Source organism: Dermacentor silvarum, chromosome 7 (assembly GCF_013339745.2).
Source record: "Dermacentor silvarum isolate Dsil-2018 chromosome 7, BIME_Dsil_1.4, whole genome shotgun sequence".
Classification (NCBI taxonomy): Eukaryota; Metazoa; Arthropoda; class Arachnida; order Ixodida; family Ixodidae; genus Dermacentor; species Dermacentor silvarum.
Genome location: NC_051160.1, coordinates 97,669,514 through 97,690,006, shown reverse-complemented (window position 1 = coordinate 97,690,006; position 20,493 = coordinate 97,669,514). Strand labels below are relative to the sequence as shown.

General features: G+C 46.9%; 1 protein-coding gene across 2 annotated transcripts in view; it reads left to right on the top strand.

Annotated features, from left to right (window-relative positions):
* Positions 1-20,493, top strand: part of LOC125946889 (uncharacterized) — a 790,862-nt gene that overhangs the window by 675,601 nt on the left and 94,768 nt on the right. The window lies entirely within an intron of this gene.

The window sequence follows — 20,493 nt, the reverse complement described above, 5'->3', positions numbered from 1 at the left end:
GATGCTGGAAAAATGCCGTTGGCTTACTATGAGCTTTTGTTTCTTGACCACGTCTCCAGCCAATTTGGAGTTCGTCCTGATCCACGCAAGACATCTGCCATCGCTAACTTTCCACAGCCCTCCGAGAAGAAGGGATTGCGCAGATTTGTAGGCGTGTACGGCTATTATAGACGCTTCGTCAAGGACTTTTCTCGCATGGCTGAGTCATTAACGCATCTCGCAATATCGGATATCAAGTCCGAGTGGTAAGCGATGCAAGCCGAATTGTTAGAAAAGCTTAAGCAGCGCCTCAAGTCACCCCTAATACTCCTCCACTTCGATTAAAACACCGATACGGAAAGCAAGACCAATGTAAGTAGCGTAGCCATTGGTGCCATGCTTGTCCAAAGGAAGGGGAGGTTTGAAAGGGTGATAGCTTGTACTAGCCGCGCACTATAAGAAAGCCGAAGCCAATTATGTTACCCTGGGAAATTTCTTGCTATAATTTTGGCTACCGCAATATCTCGACCTTACCTGTAGAGTAGATCCTATAAATTCGCGAGCGACCACCAATCCTTCTCTTCGCTGGTAAATTTAAAGGACCGTTCATGGTGCCTACAACGGTGGAGCCTGAGACTGCGAGAAATTTACGTCATTGTACTCTACAAGTCCGACTGAAGACACTCTGATGCCGACTGCCTGCCTCGCGCCCCCATTGATCCGCCGCAGCAAGGCGCCCAAGACGAAGGCACTTTCCTAGGGACCATAAGCGCCGACTACTTGGCCGAAAAGAAGTTAGGAGATGCGGAACTAATAAGACTTGCTGACTACTGTCGTTGATTGTCGTCGTTTTCGCTACAGAACGATGTCTTCGAAAAGAAGAACTTTTAACCAGTCCGTACAAACTAACATCTTTTCGTTGTGCCTGCAGCACAGATGCCAGAAGTATATACTGCATGCGCGGCATGATGATCAGAGAGCCGGGCATCCCGGGTTTCCCCCTACCGCTATCGAGGAGAAAACAGAAGTATTACTCGGCGCGCCTGACCGCTGACATCGCCTGACCGCTGACGTGAAGACATGCGGAGACTGTCAGCTATGCGAGACACCAGCAGCGAGGCCAGCCGGATTGCCACAGCCAATCGAACATCCTTGTCGGCCATTCCAACAAATCGGAAGCAACTTATTGGAGCCCTTTTTGATGTCAACATCCTCGAATAAGTGTATCATCGTGGCAACGGACCACGTTACCCGCTTCGCTGAAACGAAAGCCCTGCCAAAGGTAGTGTGGTCATATATTGGCGAGATTATTAGCCAGGAACATCCAGCTGCAACGTGGTGCCCCAGAAATTCACATCAGCGACACAGGAACGGCCTTTGCAGCAGGGCTCAGCCAAGCCATTCTACAATACAGCCAGACAATCTACAGGAGGACAACTGCCTACAAACTGCAGACGAATGGACTTAAGGAGCAGCTGAATAATACCCTCGCCGACAGGTTAGCAATGTACGCCGATGTCGAGCACAAGACGGGGGATGCCGTCCTTCCGTACGTAACCTTAGCTTACAAGATGGTGGTGCGAGAAACAACGCAGATCACTGCGGTTTACTGAAGGAACCCGACGACGCCTCTCGACGCCATGCTGTAACACGTCACCGACGAAGAAAATCTCGAGGAGCGCGCCAGCATGCGCATCAAGAACCAGCAGAGGACCGACAGCCGACATATACAATCTCCGGCGACGCTCCGTCAAGTACTTACCTGGTGACATTGTTTGGCTTTCAACACCAATTTGGCGACGAGGACTTAGCGAGAAACTTTTCCGACGCTATATCGCACCCTACAAGATCATCCGACGTATTGGCGCACTGGATTATAAGGTCATGCAAGATGGCATTTCGCAATCACAGCGGCGGCACTCGAACCCTTAAATTGTTCAAGTTGTTTATCTTAAGCCTCCTCTTGTGCCTCTTGTGACTTAAACTAACTCTGTGACTTGTTTTCTTTGCTGCTTTGTTGTCTTTTTTATTCACCACGGCTATTTTTGTTTTTCGCTGTTGGGTTTGTTCGGAGCCTCCGGACGACGCTCGATAAGAGGGGGCCATTTACATGTGTACGTGTTTATCTTTCTAGGGTTACCGCTTTTTACTGGCTAACAAGTGTTCCACGTTCTTGCTCAGAGCAGGACGCGCCTTCATGTATCGGAAGTTTCTCGAACATTAGGGTTTGCTCTATCTGTTTGTTCTCACCCAACCTTCTGTTATCTGATTGTGCGTGCAACATGTACTGTGTAATATTTTCTTGAATGCACGCTGACACCGATCAAGCTGGAACCTTCGACGAGTCAAGTGTAAAAGCCAACACGCTTGACGCGCTCATCATATTTACAACGATCGCCAACCTTGCGCGCCACTATCGTTGCGCCTGAGTGTTACTTGCTTTGCTAGGAACAAGTTCCCCCAATAAGGATCTAGTCCCGCGATTCACTGCTGACGCTACTGTGTTCTTCACTGTCACTACAATGTGACAATAAATATATATATATATATATATATATATATACATGTATACGAGGTGTGGTCAAAAAGAAACCGAACTTTTGAAAAAGCGCGCATGTGGCGGCTGGTTTAGACAACAAACTGCCATTTGCCGTGTTTTGCGCTGACCATTAGTTGGCGAGCTACAGCCGCTGAAGTAGGTCCAAGAACAAGCTGTTCTTCGGATTGGTTTCAAAGGGACAATGAATGAATTGGAAGAACAGCGTGTGTTTGTGAAGTTCTGCTGCAAACTTAGAAAACTTTCACAGAGACATTTCAGTTGCTTAGCCAAGCATACGGGGAGGGCTGTATCAGTCGCACGCAGTGCTATTATTGGTTAAAGCGTTTTGAAGACGGAAGAATGTCTGTCGGTGATGACCCCAACCTGGACGACCTTCCACTACCACAGATGATGACCAAGCCGTGAGAGTTCGAACTGTGATTCATGGAAATCGTCGTTTCACTGTTAGAGAAGTCGCTGACGAAGTGGGCATCAGCGTCATGAAATTTGAAGTGACAAACTTGGGATGCGTCGTGTCAGTGCAAAATTCGTGCCGTGTTTGTTGACTGGCGAACACAAGCAGACCCGCGTTGAAATCAGCCAGGAACTGCTCGCCGCTGCTTATGACAATGAAAACTTTATTAAGAACATCATAACAGGCGATGGGATATGGGTTTATGGCTATGATGCTGAAACGAAAGTGCAACCATCGCAGTGGTCGGCGAAAGGTTCTCCTCGTCCAAAAAAAGCACGCATGAGTCTGTCAAAAATGAAGGTGAGGTTGGTTGTGTTTTTTGGCATTGTCCATCAGGAATTTGTTCCACATGGTCATACGGTAAACAAAGAAGTTTACGAGGAAATCCTAGCACGTTTGAGAGGTTCTGTGCGCAGTAAGAGGCCTGAATTGTGGGAAAATAAGGCTTGGACATTGCATCATGACAATGCCCCGGTCCTTCGTGACTGTATTGGCCCTTCATGACTATATTGAAGAGCAGTGCTGAAATGACTGATCCCTGGGGCTACCGAGTCTGCCCCACCTGAGTAGTAGCGGTTCTATTAATGAAAAAGGATCTGACAAAGACCTGGAATATGACGCCCAGGCCTATCCCGGCCGTGGCCTGCACTGCAGTATGTATCGATGTAATACTGTGTCAAACGCCTTAGTGAGATCCAGGGCAAGAATCCTTCTCACGTCCCGAGTGCCGCTATAGAAGATTTGCTCCTTCAGCATTAGCATAACCTCCTGCGTCGATAGGCCGGGCCGAAAACCCACCATATTATGTCGGAAGAGGTCCATGCGCTTTATGTACCCGGAAACCCTGTTCAAAAGCGCGTGCTCCGCTACATTGCCTATGCACGAGGTTAGTGATATTCGTCTCATGTTGTCCAAATCAAGGGGATTTCCACATTTTGGGATGAGTATCACCGATGCCTCCTTCTATCCGTCGGGCACCTGTCCTGCCTCCCATACCCTGTTGACGTCTTTAGTAGTTCCATAGTCTTATCGTCCGGGTTACGTAATAGCCTGTTAGGAACCTTATCCGGACCCGGAGCCGATCTGCTGTTTAAAAGGAGGACCACCGCACTGATCTCCGATTCTGTGAAGGGCGCGTCCAGCTACTCTACCATCGCACACTCGATCTGCGGATAATCATCTTCCTGCGTCGGCCCTACGGGGAGGTATCTATCCGCGACCGCATTCAAAAGCGACTGTTCAGTACTTCCCTCCTGTTTGTCCCTGTGTATGACTTTACTAAGTGTTTGCCTTTGATTCCTTTTAGTCTGCGCGTCACCCAGGAGGTGCTTGAGGAGGTACCACTTCCCTCCTGAGCGCATGGACCCGTCTACTGCCGCGCCGACCTCGTCCAATTGTAGCCTATTCAGTTCCGTGCAATATATTTCGATCTCTCTATTAAGCTGCGCAACCTTTTTCCGCAGCCTGCGGCATGGTCGCTGTGTTTTTCACTTCATCAGAATCAAGGATTTGGCCTCCAGCAGGTGCACTAAGTGTGGGTACATTCTTGGGACCTCCGCTTCGGTTTTTACTATCTCAGTAGCCCTATCTACGTCCTCCATGAGCGAGTCAATAGCCTCGCGAAATGACGAAAATGTGCTAGTTCGCTCCTTCCTAAGTTATATAAATTCATCCCAGTCCATGACTCGAAATACCCTGGCCGGTCGGGCATCCACCCTCAAAGTTACTGCCGCTATGAAGCGGTAACTGCCCAGATTTTCCTGCTTATTGGCCTACAGGACGTTACCACGTTCCTTAGACATGCCAAATCAGGAGTTGTGTCTCGCGCAACCTAGGCGCTTAGCCTAGTGGGGAACCCCGGGTCCGTGATTACTGTAAACGCCGGATCATCCAGGATCCTCACCCAATTATTTCCTTTTAGCGTATGTCTGACGTAGCCCCATGCACTATGAGGGACGTTAAAGTCCCCGGCAACTATCAGGGTAGAGTGCTCGACTATTGAAGTCGCCTTCCTAAGCAGAGACTTAAACGTCTGTCTCTGGTCTGACGGTGCGCTATAGACATTAAGCACAAAGACGCTCTGCTTAAGCCACCCGTGCGGTATAACCTCAACGAAAGGGGCCTCGATCTTACCCCGTCCAGAATGAACTTGATGCTCAATGTAGGGTAAATTTTTTTTCCTCATCGTGGCTACTCCTCTTCCTCCCTCGTTCCTGACCGACACAGTTTTGAAGCCAGAGAGGGTAGACACGTCACAAAGTGTGTCCTGTAATTATAAAATCTGCGGCTTTTCCACCTGATTCTTCAAAAACTGCCGCAGTGGAGCCTTGTGCCTTTGAAAACTAGCGCGGTTCCACTGCCAGATTATCAGATCTTTGTGATCGCCCGTCATGATGCTACATTACCATGCCTTGCTCCGCGCCCGGAGCATCCTCGGAGTGATTCGCTGTCTTGCTTTGCGATCGGACCTTGGCTTTGGCCCTAATCGCCACCTTTTCCTCTGGTACCGCTACTCTTTGCAGCAAAAGCTTTACGCTTTCCTGATTTTCTCTACTTCTCTTGAGTAGTTCCTCCAACATCTTTCTTTGCGGAGCCTCTCCCTCAGACGTTTCCGAGTCGCTCTGTTGCTCCTCCTTGGGAAGGGGGGCCTTACGCTTTCCTTTACTCCTTCCACGCGGGGTATCTATTCGACTGCCTCTGAGGTCTGGTTGCTGGCCTCTATTTCACCGAGCATGGGGTTTGCCTTGGCGGCTTTGAGTCGGCGTACCTCCTCTTTAAGCTCCTTAACTTCCTTAAGTATTGCCTCCACGTGCGACCTATTACCATGCTCTAGCGAAGTCGACCACGTTAACTCCTTGGGTCTCTGCGGCTCCTTCTTCGTCTTCCCTTTGACACGACTGGCCAGGTAGGCTCCTCTTGGATCCTCACGCTGGACATCGAGCACCCTCTGGATCGAGAGCGGTTCCTGATTGCGCCGCACTTCCGCGCCACTGGCGTGCGGGAGGGGTTTCTATCAATGCTGCGCTCCCGCACTGCTGGTGTACGCGAGCGGCTCCTGCTGCCCGCCGTGTTGACGTCGGTCCCCAGCTGCAGCTGCTTGGCGCGTCGGCGCCACTTTCGCAGTCGTCTTCTGACGATATAGGGAACTTGAAATTTGTGCCTGCAGTCCTTGGCCGCCGTGGAATGCGGGACACCACACAACGTGCATTTTGAATCGCACCGGCAATCTTCCGCCGGCGATCGTTTGCCGCAGGAGCGACGCCACTTGCTTCCCGGGATGGGACACACGTCAGCCCGGTGTCCCAGTCCTCCACACTCTTACCAGACTTCCGTGTGGCGTCGGTAGAGCATGCAGTGACAGATACTCGCCCCGTATGCCACGTAGTTGGGCACTTTCATGCCCTCGAAAAGCACCACCACCACCGTGCTGTTCTTGATTCGCCTGTCCTCCAAAGCACCCGGATTCCGATGATTTACAATTCTCGCTCTGAGTTGAGCTTCGCTGGCTTCCACGTCGACTCCTCTTATGATTCCCTAACACGTATTCTCCGGTGGGACCAGGTACGCCGCCACCCCAAACGTGCCTTCGCCGAGCCTGATTTGCTGCACTCTGGCGTACGCGTCCGCGTTTTTCTCGTGCGGAGTGCCCATCGTGTTCTCGTCAATTTCGGCCGGAGCCAAGACTGTCGCCATGGTCAAGACTTGCTCAAGGCGTAGTGTACTGACCTTGTTCACATTCAGGCCGTCCCTCAGTATGACAATGAGGCGAAAGCTGTAACTCGGAAGTCGAGGGAGCCTTGAAGCAGCGGTCACACGTCGTATCGCGTCGCGCAGTGCGGCGGTGCGGCCGCCGTTCCTCCGTTATAGCAAAAGTTCGGTTTCTTTCTGAACACACCTCGTATATATATAAACGGGCTGATCATTTTCAAGATTTCTTGAGTAATTAAAAAAATTGCCAGCGGCATCATTCCTGTCCTTGATGCGAATTATTCGATGCGGCCTACATTTATAGCTCGAGTCATCGGAACACATATTCAACTTATTAAAAATGATCTGAATACCTTATTTACATAAAACTGCATATAATGCATTCATGAACTGCAGCGGGTCTTCTCTTCGCCCTCGTCTTTTTCCGCGCTGTTTTTTCTTCAACTATGTTACACCAACTCGCCCACATCTAGCTCCTGCAGCAGTGGGTGTGCTTGCAAGACGTATGTAACGGAAATAATCTCCAGGATGACACCAGTGTTGAAGTATTATTTCTTGAACTGTGGGACGAAATACCTGAACATTCCAATTACTTTTGAGTTAGAATACAATATGGAGCGATTTGTAACAAAAAGTCGCAGTTTCGTCCAAAAGGCAAAGCATCGATTGCGACAGCCAATTAGGAAAGGGCTATAGGAAGCAAGGACAATAGTTTCATTGGCTGTATAAGGTAGTAAGCATTTGCTTACTAACTAAATAGACTAACACGGTGTCACACGCGTACAGGTAAACATGAACACATCTCGCTCGATGATCGCGGAAACTGGCTGTGAAAACGCCGGATTCACAAAGCGCTCCTGCAGCAACGGCGCAAATTGACCTTCGCGCTGTCTCTCGCCTCGCTTCCGCGTGAACTAAACGTCGAAAGCAGAGCGCATACTAAGCTACCGGTACTCGGCGCATGCACTTTGTCCCCATCGCAGATCGCTGTGAAGATGAGGCCCGTGCGGGCGTGCACTTCGCCTGCATAGCAGATCGCTTTCAGGATACGGCGCCCCAGCGGCCGTGCTGTAAGCAGCAGCCGACGGCGCAGAATGCACCCCCCCCCCTTCCCTCTCCGTTCCCACACCCCCGCGAAAGGCGACCGCGCACTCCCGGACTGCCTTCCACCCTCGCGTGCGCTACACTGAGCCACGATTGCCGGTTCACCTTCGTACGCTTTCATTCCACACAGAGCGTATGTCGTGTGGCAACGATTTTCTCCTCATTGGACTTTATAAACATCACGGCAACGGCAGAAATGCGCTAGGAGTGTCCATATAATTTGTATTTGAATAAAAGTAAGTAGAACATTTACGGTAAGTTTGATGGTTCACGTCCCCAAATTGTGTGATTTTGGAAATTCATTCTACGTGGATACTGACCAGCTTCAATTCCTAGAGTGCAATATTTGTTGGAAAGTAATTAAATAAGAAAGTATTTGTCGAGTTTCTTTTTTCGTTGAATATATTTAAAATATAGTTCGATTTCTTGTGCGAGTAATGAAAGCCGCTCTCCATAATCCAGCTCATGGACAGGGGTCATGTAATCTGCAACAGGGGATTAAAAAATTAATGCAGCACAACTGAAAAATTATCACGCGGTATATATATATATATGTATATATATATATATATATAGTACGTTTGCGATGGTTGGCTTAAAACGAGGTTCCCCCAGTACAGAAGTTTGATTAAAGTCAACCTAAAACACCTGTATCTAAGGGCCTCGCGCTAGCAAGTGCTTTGAGATACATGTGTTAGAGGCGTAACAATCGATTGACAAAAAGTGCGCGCACGCATCTTCAAGCTTAGGATACAGAATGCTCTATAAAATATCCGCTTGCTCTGCGTGGTCTAACGTGGTGGCTAAGGGATGACTTCTTCACATAAATCAGCAGCGCTTTCCTTCGCTTTATTCAGCAATATACAAAAAACGCGCTAGCATGTACATCAGAAACGCTTGCACTAATGAGATAGAAACGCGTTACACAATACGATAGATGGTGTGTGAATTTATACTGATACATGTGTGGTTAAGAGCGGTAAATCAGATTAGGTCATTTGTGCCTACAAGCATATAAAACCAACGTGGCAGTACCAGACTGTTTCTTCTTTGTTTTGTTTTCCAAAGCAATGCAATTTTAAAACAGAGCACTAACAACTTGTAGCAGAAGCTATTTCTTTATTCTTCTTTGTGACTGATTATTATCTCGCTGAAAATGTATGTAGATTTATGCTGAAAGGTTATTCGCATGTACAGGTACTTCGGTGTGCCGCAGCATTTTTTGCTTTGTTGTTTTGGTTGATACACCGTGCTCATGCACGGTATCATACAAGTGGGCTCGGAAGACACGTAGCCTTCAGCTCTCTGCCTTATAAGTCGCAGCTTGAATCACTGGCAGCTCAAAAGCGACGCCTCAAATCAGAGCGCTACTGTTTCTTATTAGGTAAGTATTTTCATGGTCTTCATTCTAGATAAATATTACTTCTAGAAGTTACGTTCCATAGAACTAGCGAAACAACTTTGTTAGTGCTGTACATGTGGGGGTATTAGGCATTCTTCCTAGTCAAAGTGGCATGAAAGTGGCATATACCAATGGGCACATCCATATGCTATCAAGACGTAATGCTTCTGAATGATTCTGTAATCAGTTTCACTAGCTATCACTGTGAAAAAATGTAGCCATCAGTGAAATTTCTAAAGGACGATGCCACAGAGGCAGAAATGTCGCCAATATATGGCACGAGAATCGCGCGGCAGGACAACAAGCCCTTTGGAACACCAGAATATACTTGAATACAATAAGTCGCAACATCGATAGATGCTATCGACCTGTCTTTGCGACAGATACTCAGTAGCTTATGAAATACATTTTAAGGTGAAACACCGTCTTCCTACTTTCCCGCGTTTCGAATGCCAGTCTGGCAGTTGGATCGGTCACTATCTTGCTGAACATGTTTCTTGATATATATTGAAAGCCTATTTGAAAGTCCCCACAAAATGGCTTATATTACTCTCGTACACTGGCCAAGTTGGCCCAACTCTATTTCGCGCAACATAATATAACTTCCTGCATAAAACCCGAACATATGTTGTCGACTCACAGACATCGCTAAAGTCCACCAATCATTTATTGAAATGATGAATTATATTTTCCGGATTTTTTTTCTTTACTTTATTTTCTCTAATTTAACCAGTAAGTATGTGTCACTGGGTGACTGCTCTATCCTCTATAATGGGTGTGTCCTACTGTGACACAAGAGATACAGAGTCCCAAAATGTTGCTTCCTACGTGTCTTACTTTTCTGTGGTTGGACCTTTCGTCGCAATTCTCAAGTATGATTACCTTCCGACAAGTATCATACATCGCCTTCGTCTTTGTTACATGGTTATTGTTGCGTATCTTCAGCCGTAGTTCGCTGCCGACGATTTTTTACACTCAAGGAAACAGAAACATATTAGTAGACAGTAGTCCAGGCGTAGGAGAAAACACTGGCGAGGCGTTCGTTCTGTGAGGCGCGCGTTCTGTGAGCGCCAGTGCCTTCGAGCGCCCACTTCCTCGTTTTTCCCTCCTGGCGACATCTCAGTTTTGTATACGTCCTACGATGGATATCTGCCCGAACTGGCGCTCGCATGTCGGCATAGATTGTGAGCTGTTTAGTGCATAGAAATAAAAATCGCATGAAAAAGCTTTTGGCTTTCTTGTGGATAAGCAAACATTTCATGAGATTACACATTGCATGGCATGGAATAAAAAAAATTGCATAGCTTGCGCTGGAGGCGTAATGCTAGAGACAGCGGAGCTGATGGGCACCTAGCTAGTCGTGGCTTTTGGGCTAGCGTAAGCACTACCACGTCATCCCCAGCAGTTACCGGAATTGATTGATTACTGATCGATTATTGATTGGCTATTGATTGGATATCGCAAGGTATTGGCCACGTATTGGGGCTAGGCTAAGCACTACCAAGTCATCCCCAGCGTTTCCCGGAATTTATTGTTAATTGATTCATGATCGATTAGCTATTGATTGACTATCGCACGTTATTGGCCACGTATTTGGGCTAGGCTAAGCACTACCAAGTCATCTCCAGCATTTTCCGGAATTTACTGATATTTGATCGATTATCGATTAGCTTTTGATTTGCTATCGATTGGCTATTGATGAATGACTAAGCTTAAGCAGTCCCAACCATGCTTAGCTAGACTTAGGCAGGCTCAGCTTCGCTAGTTCACAGGGGTAGGTGCCGATGCGCTTGGACCCTTTCTGCACTACCGTCAGGATTGAGACACATTTTCTGTTCGCACGTTACGGACTAACGCTCGGTTTAAACAGCTCCGCTGTTAAAAAATCTATGCATTGCCGTTAGATGCAAAACATTTCTTTAGACGCTTCACATAGATTTAAACTTGTGCGTGTGATCTGTGTATATCTTTTTGTTTTAAGCTGTATGCGCTCATTTTAAACATAAATTAACCACCTTACAAGATCGATTGCTCTATATAATATTAATTATTGAACACTTTTTATTACCAGTTGCTCCTTGCTGAGGTTATTACATTTGCAAACTAAGCACGCTCAGTTGAGCAACAACTATTGAAGAACCGTGCTGACATAAGTGTAGCATATTTTATAAATGAATGAGACACGACGCAGATAAAGATTGCACGGTCCATGACTTTGCATGCGATAGAACTTAAGGCACCACTCCTGAATGTTCTTCAAGATCGTGAAGTGCACTGAAATTAGTAAGCATGAAGTGAGCTAACATAGATTCCTAAGTGAACGCATCCTTATAAATGCTGTTTCAAATGAGCATTCAATTCAACACTTCTTGTCTTTGAGAATGTGAAATCATGGCAGCGGGTGGCGGATGTCTGGCCCTAGGTCTCAAGTTTTCTAAGGTTACGTGATTACCTAGGCATAACAAACGCTTTTTCTGGTATGTCCTCTATCTTAGGTAATGAAGGAATCATGGGCCATACTTCAGAGCTAAAATACGACGTGATACAGGTTGATGAAAAATATTGGTAGAAAAACTCAGCTTCGCCTTGGTCATTCTAGAGAGACCTCAGACCATCTTTCAGTGAAGCCATAGAGATGGAGCAAGCGGATCACTATTCCCCCCACCAGCCATTTTCTTGCTAATCGAATCGCATATTACAAAAAAGTATTCGCTGTACGTATAGGCATAATCTGAACTGAAGCACATTTAAATACTCTGAGCTAAGACAACCATGCATTTAGTAATAGAAACACGAGGACAAACCATCTCATCTTTCCATACAATAGTACTGACAACTTAGGGACAATATTACGGAATAATTTCTATTTCCATCACTTCTCTGCTACTGGGTGCGCAAATGCCGACAACATTTAGGGATGCTTTCCAATGACGTATGGCGGAAAAGGAGGTGTACATATAGGCAGATTCATAAATGACAACTCTCGCTGCATCATATTTATGTGGGGCTATCACTAATCGCAGGGCATATTTTTTATACTTCTCATGTACGAACGAAAAACGAATCATGTGGTACAGGCAAACTAACGCCGGATCGAAGTTTTTGCACTTCAGGACACCAAAGTTTCTTACTTTTCCGCTGTCGGCATAGGATTATAGTGTAACATAAAACTGCAGAACGTCAACAAGGGGTTGACTATTGTTCAAACTGCCGTAATAGCATTATAGAAACATCATCTTAAGCCTACATTTATGTCCACTACAGCAAGAAGGCCTCTCCTTGCGATCGCCAATTACCCATGTGCTGCGCTAGCTAATTCCAAATTGCACCTGCAAATTTCCTAACTTGATCACCCCACCTAATTTTCTGCCAGCCTCGACTGCGCTTCCCTTCTCTTGGTATACATTCTGTAACTGTTGTGGTCCACCGGTTATCCATCCTCCGCATTACATGGCCTGCCCAGCTACATTTCTACCTCTTATTGTCAAATAGAATACCGGCTATCCCCGTTTGCTTACTGATCCACGCCGCCTAAAGGCCCAATCAGACGTACGTGTCGGAAAGCGCCCACACGCGCCGCATCTCGCCTGGGCGCGTACGGCGTCAGGCGCGGAGACTGCGTCGCGTGTGGACACGTTGTGGCGTGGACACCTACCAATGCTAGGATTTTTACGCCCGCGCCGGAAGCTGCCATCGCGTCGGCCGCGCGACGCTCCTCACGTGACCACAGAACGCCTATGACGTGACCACGGCGAACCAGCGTGACTTCCCGAACGACTCTTCGCGCGCCGTGCAAGCAAGCCCGGGCAGCGTATTTCCAATTGCTAGTAGGTACGGCGCTCGACCGCTGGCGCCACGCTGCGCCGCTCGCGCGTACCATGTTTCGAGCCGCCGCCGTTGGAACGCAGGAGGCGTTGACGGAAAAACGCTGGGGATGGTGGTGACTAGCCTGCTGTTGGCATCGGTGGTATTATAAACGCATCACTGTTTTGATGATCCAAATATAATCTCACTATCAGGGAGGGAGCAGTCTACCTGACTGGAGCAGTATTTTTAAATTTGGGGTGTTGCTACGCTGCGCTCCGCAACACCCCAACGACCGCCGCTTCGCGTCGGCTCCCGGTACCACGGCGACAGCCGTGGCACCGGGGTTGAAGCGACCGCGCTGGCAAACAGAGAGGAAAAAAAGGGAAAAGCGTGATATTAAGAAAAAAAAATTCTGCCCACGGCGGGTTTCGAACGCGCGCACGCATGATCCCGAAGCGAGCGCCGTAACCACTCAGCCATACAACCACTTTTTTTGTTGAACATGGTATTTATTACAATGAATGAAATGTTGTATTTACAGGAACTATTTACAATAATATGAGCACTAGGTGGACTTAACTAATCAAACTTGAACGAGCAGTCCATATGATGATAACATCACACACAGCAACACCGTCCTTCACAGCAACAACTTGTAAGGGGAAGTTAAACACCTAATCAAAAGTGGATACCAAGCCGGCTGACATTCTTCTTGTTTGTAAATGTCCTTAAAGTGTATGATCATCTGAACGAAATTTGATCTCGAGGAAATAGTTTTTTCTGCATTTCGGTCTTGCATACGAGATTTCCATAGGCTATGAAGGCCTATCAGTAAAAACATATCGAATGGAACATCTTCATACGGTGCAACAAGATAGCGGATACTGTGAGAATTTAGATCAAAATATTTTTGCAAATTTGTATGGATAACATGCCAAAATAAAATGGCATCTTTACAAACAATAAAACAGTGTTCAATGGATTCAGGCACGTCACATAGGCGACAGTTAACAGACGAAACAAAAATGTTCTTTTTATGCAGCCATGTATTAACGGGTAATGTTTCAGTGTGTAATTTATAAAAAAAAAGTTTTTGTAGAAGGGGGAACTGGCATTTTGCGCACTCTCGCAAGGACATCATGTCCAGGTAATGTGATGTATACGGATCGATAAAACGGCGGAGGGAACAACATCGATATTAAATCTTTGTAAAGATTTTTTCGTGACACAGTAAACAAATAATCTTTAGAAAATCGAGCAGTCAGAAAAGAAATAGAAAAAAATGTCACAGTTTCGCCCTAAGGGCGAAGCAATGAATGCGATAGCAACACAGCAATGTCATACGAAGTAAGGTGAGCGGCTTTGGTAGCAATATGAATTGTAGTAAACATGAGCTGATTAAGTAAGCAGGTGTGCTGCGGCGTAAGTAGACCGACATGAAGAGAGACTCGATGACCACGAGGAGGCGCGTGTGAAACGGTGGTGTTGATGAGAAGCGCTTCCCGTGGGCAACGCGTGCGAAGGGACACACCTGTAGCTCTGCACTGCCGATCCGGGCCGCATTGCATGTGTAGCGTGCGTTGGAAAATGTGGCCCGACTATTACTAACTGATTGAACAAGCGTGCTGCGAGCGTGCACAAACAAACATGAATAGATCACACTGAATGACTGCAGACAACGACTGTCAAAACACTGGCAGCAAGCGCATATATACGCCGCAGCAGCGGGCGAAGGTACGTGCAGTCTATCGCTTCAACGGAAACTGAGCGGCGAATGCACGGCGCATAAAGGTCAGAGCCGTGTGGAGATAAGAGACGGTGCGGACGAGCGAGGTTGTTGGCAGCGTAGAAGTGCGCCCCCCCCCCCCCCCGCGCTCCCTCCGGCGCTGGCTTCCCGCTTCCTTGCTTGCGCGTGGGTGATTGAGTGCGTTCGCTCTCCGTGATAGCGCGCGTCCCTGCGCGCTTCCGCTCGGGCATACGGCGCGCGGCGAAGATTTTATCTACAGGGAACCTCACGGCGACGGCGACGACGACGGCGACGGCAGAAATCCGGTAGAAGTGTCCATATAATTGCTATCGCAATAAAAATAAACCTCACGCATAAACCCCCATAAACAAGGTCTAGAAATTAAATCTGAGGACACCGCCAATTCTGGCAGGACATGAACCAGGTTAACCTGCATGAAAGCTCGTAATACCGGATGAGAGCTATCCCGAAAAAAGAAAAAGCGCGAGACTAACTGTCGCACATATAAATGCACCAAGCCTAACCCTCCAGCACTCACTGGTCGAAAAATGTTGTCGCGTCTCGTAGGTTCAAAACTCGAAGACCATATAAACGTTGAAAAAATCCTATGAAAACGTTGAATGTAAAGCCTTGCGCAGTGAAGAACCTGAAAGACATAGAAAACTTTAGTTGCCAAAAACATGTTGCAGGCTTCTTCTCTTCCAAATATTGATAGACGGTGTGGGACAAAGGTATTTGTGTAGCGCTGGAGGGCTGGAACGCGCTCTCTCCAGTAGTGTGCACTGAACTTGTAGGTATGCAGTGGAACTCCTAGATATTTAGGTGGCGCACAGGACCACTCAATGCCAGATAATGTGATGGTGTAATGGCCCAATACCCAAACCATAGCCCTGAGCTCTTAGTGTTATTCATCCGCGCACCGGAAACAGAACCAAACTGTTCTATGATAGAAAGAGTTTTACCGATGCTGTGCATGTCTTTGCAGAAAAATGCAATATCATCATCGTATGCTAAAACTTTTACCTCATTACCAAAAACATTAAAACCACGAACACTGCTGCAGTTCAAAATGCTCAAACAGAGTGGTTCTAAGTAAAGGGCAAACAGGAGTGGGGACATAGGGCATCCTTGTTTCACTGAAGAACGGATGTAGACGGGATTAGAGAGGCTACCATTGACAACAAAGCGGGTTGTACAATGACTATAACAAAGTCGAACGCCATTAAGCACTGTGGATCCTACATTGGCGTGTTCTAGAAGAGAAAATAAAAAGGAATGCCGGACCCGATCAAATGCCTTTGCGAGGTCAATCTGGAGCATTGCAAGTTGATCATAAGAAGTCGAACAGCACTCAAGAACTGTGCGAGCGACGTGTATGTTAGTTTGTATAGAACGGCCTTTGATACCACATGTTTGATGAGGGCCAATAAGAATTGAAATCGCTACCTGCAACCGATTGGACAAAATTTTAGCAAAAATTTTGTAGTCCACGTTTGACAATGTAATCGGTCTATTACCATCAACAGAACGTAATTTTTCTCTGCCAGTACTTTTAGGTATTAACACTGTGTGGCTTTTTGTGAAAGACTGTGGCAATTCCTCTCGTTCAAAACTTGTTAAAAATATATTCAGTAGAACAGGCGTAAGAATTTACTTAAAGGTTTTATAAAATTCACCCGAAATGCCATCGGGACCGGGAGTTTTTGACATGGGTAACTGATCAATGGCAACCTCTACCTCTTGTTTAGTAAAGGGACCGCTAATGACTGAACAGTCTTCATCAGTTAGAGGAGTTATCAAAGACGCAAAGTATTGTAGAAGCTCGGTATTCTGGTCTCCAGAAGCACCACTGAAGAGTACCGAAAAGAAGTCTTCGAATTGAGACACAATATCACTCGTGTTAGTTACTAATGCGTCTTTCGAATACATGTCGTTAATAACTTTCGTAGAAGCGTGGCGGCGTTCATCAATCAAAGCCTGACCGGTCGGCTTCTCAGAAAGTAAGGCGCGGTTATTACGTGACCGAACACGGGCGCCTCTATAGTGCACTGCGTCAACCTTTTGCAAGTCACATTTCACATTTGCAATGTCATCAGCGTACGTTCCAGGAGATTCACATTCAAGCTCAATAAAGGCTATAAAGACTTCTCATCAATTTCTTCTCTTCATACTTTTTGTTAAACGACTTCATAGAACCAAGTTCAAGGGCGACTGATCTGATTTCTTGCTTAAAAAGCTCCCATGCAGCCAATATTGGCAAATCAAGAGAGAAGCAATTTTTCAGTGCTAAGCATACCTGATCACTGAACGTTTTATCACCAATTATAGATGAATTTAACTTCCAGAGTGCCCACTGAGGCCGGAAACTAGCACGAGTGTCTCCGCCTAGTCGCGTAATTACCATACAGTGGTCAGAGAACGAAATAGGGTGTATTTTGCATTGGAGACTTCTAGAAATCAACGATGTCGAAACATATATACGATCGAGTCTAGAATGTGAACTTCCTTGAGTGTACGTATATGAACAAGATATTTGCCCCGATGCCCCTATATCTATGAGGCCCGCATTTTCAGTGATGCCAAATAGCACTTCACTACTTTTGTTCTTATGTGTGTTACGTAATGAACGGTCACTCACGTCGCACACGCAGTTGAAGTCTCCTAAGAGAACAACAGTACGGTCACAATCCAATAAAGGAGCTAGATTTTCAAATAAGGCAATTCGTTTTGCGGAATCATTGAACGCATAAACGTTAACGATGCGCCATGGTACGCTACACAACAAAATATCACAACATATCCACCGCCCTTCAGAGTCTACATTATAAGTGAATGCGGTGTACGGAAGGGTCTTCCTCAAAAACAAAAAGCAACCTGCCGATAACCCAACTGCATGAGACACACAAACATTGTACTCGGACAAAAAGGGCTCTAATGCCCTTGCAGTGTCTTCATCACTTTCGATCTTTGTCTCCTGAAGGGCGACAAAGTCAGCCATACAACCACGCTTCTGAGGGTTGCATTCGTGCGAACCATATGATTGCGTTCGAGCGCCCTCGGCGAACGGAACCACCTAGAAACGCGGTGCGCGCGAGCGGCGCAGCGTGGCGCCAGCGGTCAAACGCTGTATCTACTAGCAAATGGAGTGTTGCGCCCGGGCCCGGGGCAAGCTGCGTGCTTTGCGTTCGTCGTTCCGCGCGTTTGGTAGGTGAACATGGCAGCTGCGACGAAACGCGCAGGGACGCGCGGCAACTCGTGCATCGTTTGGGTGCGCGCCCTCTTCCTCTGTCGGACGCGACGCGACGTCGAGTGAGCACGGCGCGTACGGACGCGTACGTCTGGTTGGGGCGTAACAGGTTTCGGTGTATCCCTCTTTGTGCGGTCCTTTACTTGTTCTCGAGATTCTTAACCTCCAAATTTCTGTCCCATATGCTAGCACCGGTAGAATGCAATTATTGTACACTTTTCTTTTCAACGTCAGTGGTTAGCTCCCAGTCTGGATTTGGCAATGCCTGTCGTATGCACTCCAACCCAATTTTATTCTTCTGTAAATGTCCGTCTCATGATCAGGGTCCCCTGTGAGTAATTGACCTAGGTAAACATACTCTTTTACAGACTCTAGAGGCTGACTGGCAATCGTGATTTCTTGTTCACTTGCCAGGCTATTGAGCATTATCTTTATCTTCTGCAAATTCATCTTCAACCCCACTCTTACCCTTTCTCGATTAAGGTCCTCAATCATTTGTTCCAGTTCGTCTCCATTGGTGCCGAATAGAAGAACGTCATCTCAAACCGAAGGTTGCTAAGATATTCGTCGTATATGCTCACACCTAAGCCTTCCCAGTATAAGAGCTTCATTACTTATTCCAAGCATGCAGCGAATAGCCTTGTAGAGATTGTGCCTCCTTGTATTACCCCTTGCTTGATTGGTAACTTTCTACTTTTCTTGTGAAGAACCAAGGTAGCTGTGCAATCCTTGTAGATATTTGCCAAGATATTCACGTATGCCTCCTGTAATCCTTGATTACGCAGTGCCTCTCTATCACTGCTGGCATCGCTACTGAATCAAATACATTTGCATAATCTATGAAAGCCACATAAAGAGGTTGACTGTACTCCACAAATTTCCCAATTACCTGATTGATAACATGGAAATGATCCATTGTAGAATATCCCTTCCTGAAGCCGGCCTGTTCTTTTGCTTCACTGAAGTCAAGTGTTGCGCTGATTCTAATGGAAATTATCTTCGTGAATATTTTATACAATACTGAAAGCAAGTTGATGGGTCTATAATTCTTCAATTCTCTAACGTCGCCATTCTTATGTATGAGTATAACGTTGGCGTTCTTCGAGCTTTCTGGTATGCCACGTACACACTAGCGGCAACACGCGCGCTACGCGCCGCCGGCGGCAAGACACGCGCCGCGAAAGCAGCCGCGAAACGTGTTTTTCTTGCCGCGGCATGGATCGCTCCTGGACCGATTTTTTTGCGGTGTGCCGCGTGCCGCGGATGAAGGAGACCAATGAGAGCGGCCCGCTTCCGTGACGTGCGCGCGGGAAACTGTTTCCATGCGGACCCGCCCGACCGCTTGTTTCTAGTTTCGCACTATCATCTGCACGCGTCAGCTCCCGGATAGTTCGAGAAGGGGAGAGGAGTCTAGTCTGTCACGTGATTGCCGCAGCGGCGCGCCGCCGGTTGGTGTGGCCGCCCTGCCGCTGCTGGATTTTGCCGCCGGCGGAGCGCCGCGCGCGTTTTGCCGCTAGTGTGTACGTGCCAGTACAGTTGAAGTCGTGAGGCATTGCGTATAAAGGGCCGCAAGATTTTCAAACATGATATCCCCTCTATCTTTGAATAAATCGACTGTTATTCTATATGCTCCAGCAGGCTTTTCCCCTGGTCATGTCTTGCAAGGTCCTTTTCACTTCATCGATAGTTAGAGAGGCTCCCTTTGTGTCCTGCTCATCACCACTTCAAATGAATGTAACTTGGCTGCTATGTGTATCGTATCGCGTCTGACACGTGTGCTACGATTGATAAGCTGAGGGGGGTTGCCCAACTTCTCTGTATATCGTAGCATGATTATCTGAGAGGCGTTGCCCCATTTCAATGTATAAAAGAACGGCTCAATAAATCCTGGGCACTCGTGCCCTGGCCACCCGGAACATGGTGTCATGCTGATACACTATGGGCACTGTGCAGGTCAGTATATAATTCGTCCGCTGCTATTACTATGTCATCAAAATTCCTGATGATATTACCCTGATTATCATTCAGTGCATATAACTTACCTGCCCTATGCCATGTTTTCTTCCCACTGATTTCATGCTGCCTATATATTTTACGGCTTCATCAATTTTTCCCACGTTATAATTTCAAATATCCCTTACTTTCCTCTTGTCGACCAGCTTTATAGTACCGCGCATTCTGTCTGATCTTTTGAGTTTGACACTTTCATGCGTTGTTGTTTCTTTAATAAGTCTTTTGTTACTTGGGAGAGCTTACCTACTGGTTTCCTTGGTGATGTACCTCCCACTTCAATTGCTGCTTCTGAGATCAGCCTAGTTAGTTTTCTTTTCATTACTTACATATTGTCTTCATCTTCCTGTTCCAAACCTGCATATTTGTTTGCGGCCACCAGCCTGAATTGGCCTGCTTTTAGTCTTACTGTGTCTAGGTCGGCAAGTTTCTTCTTGACAAATTTTATTGTTTCTCTCTTTAAATTGAGAGAAAT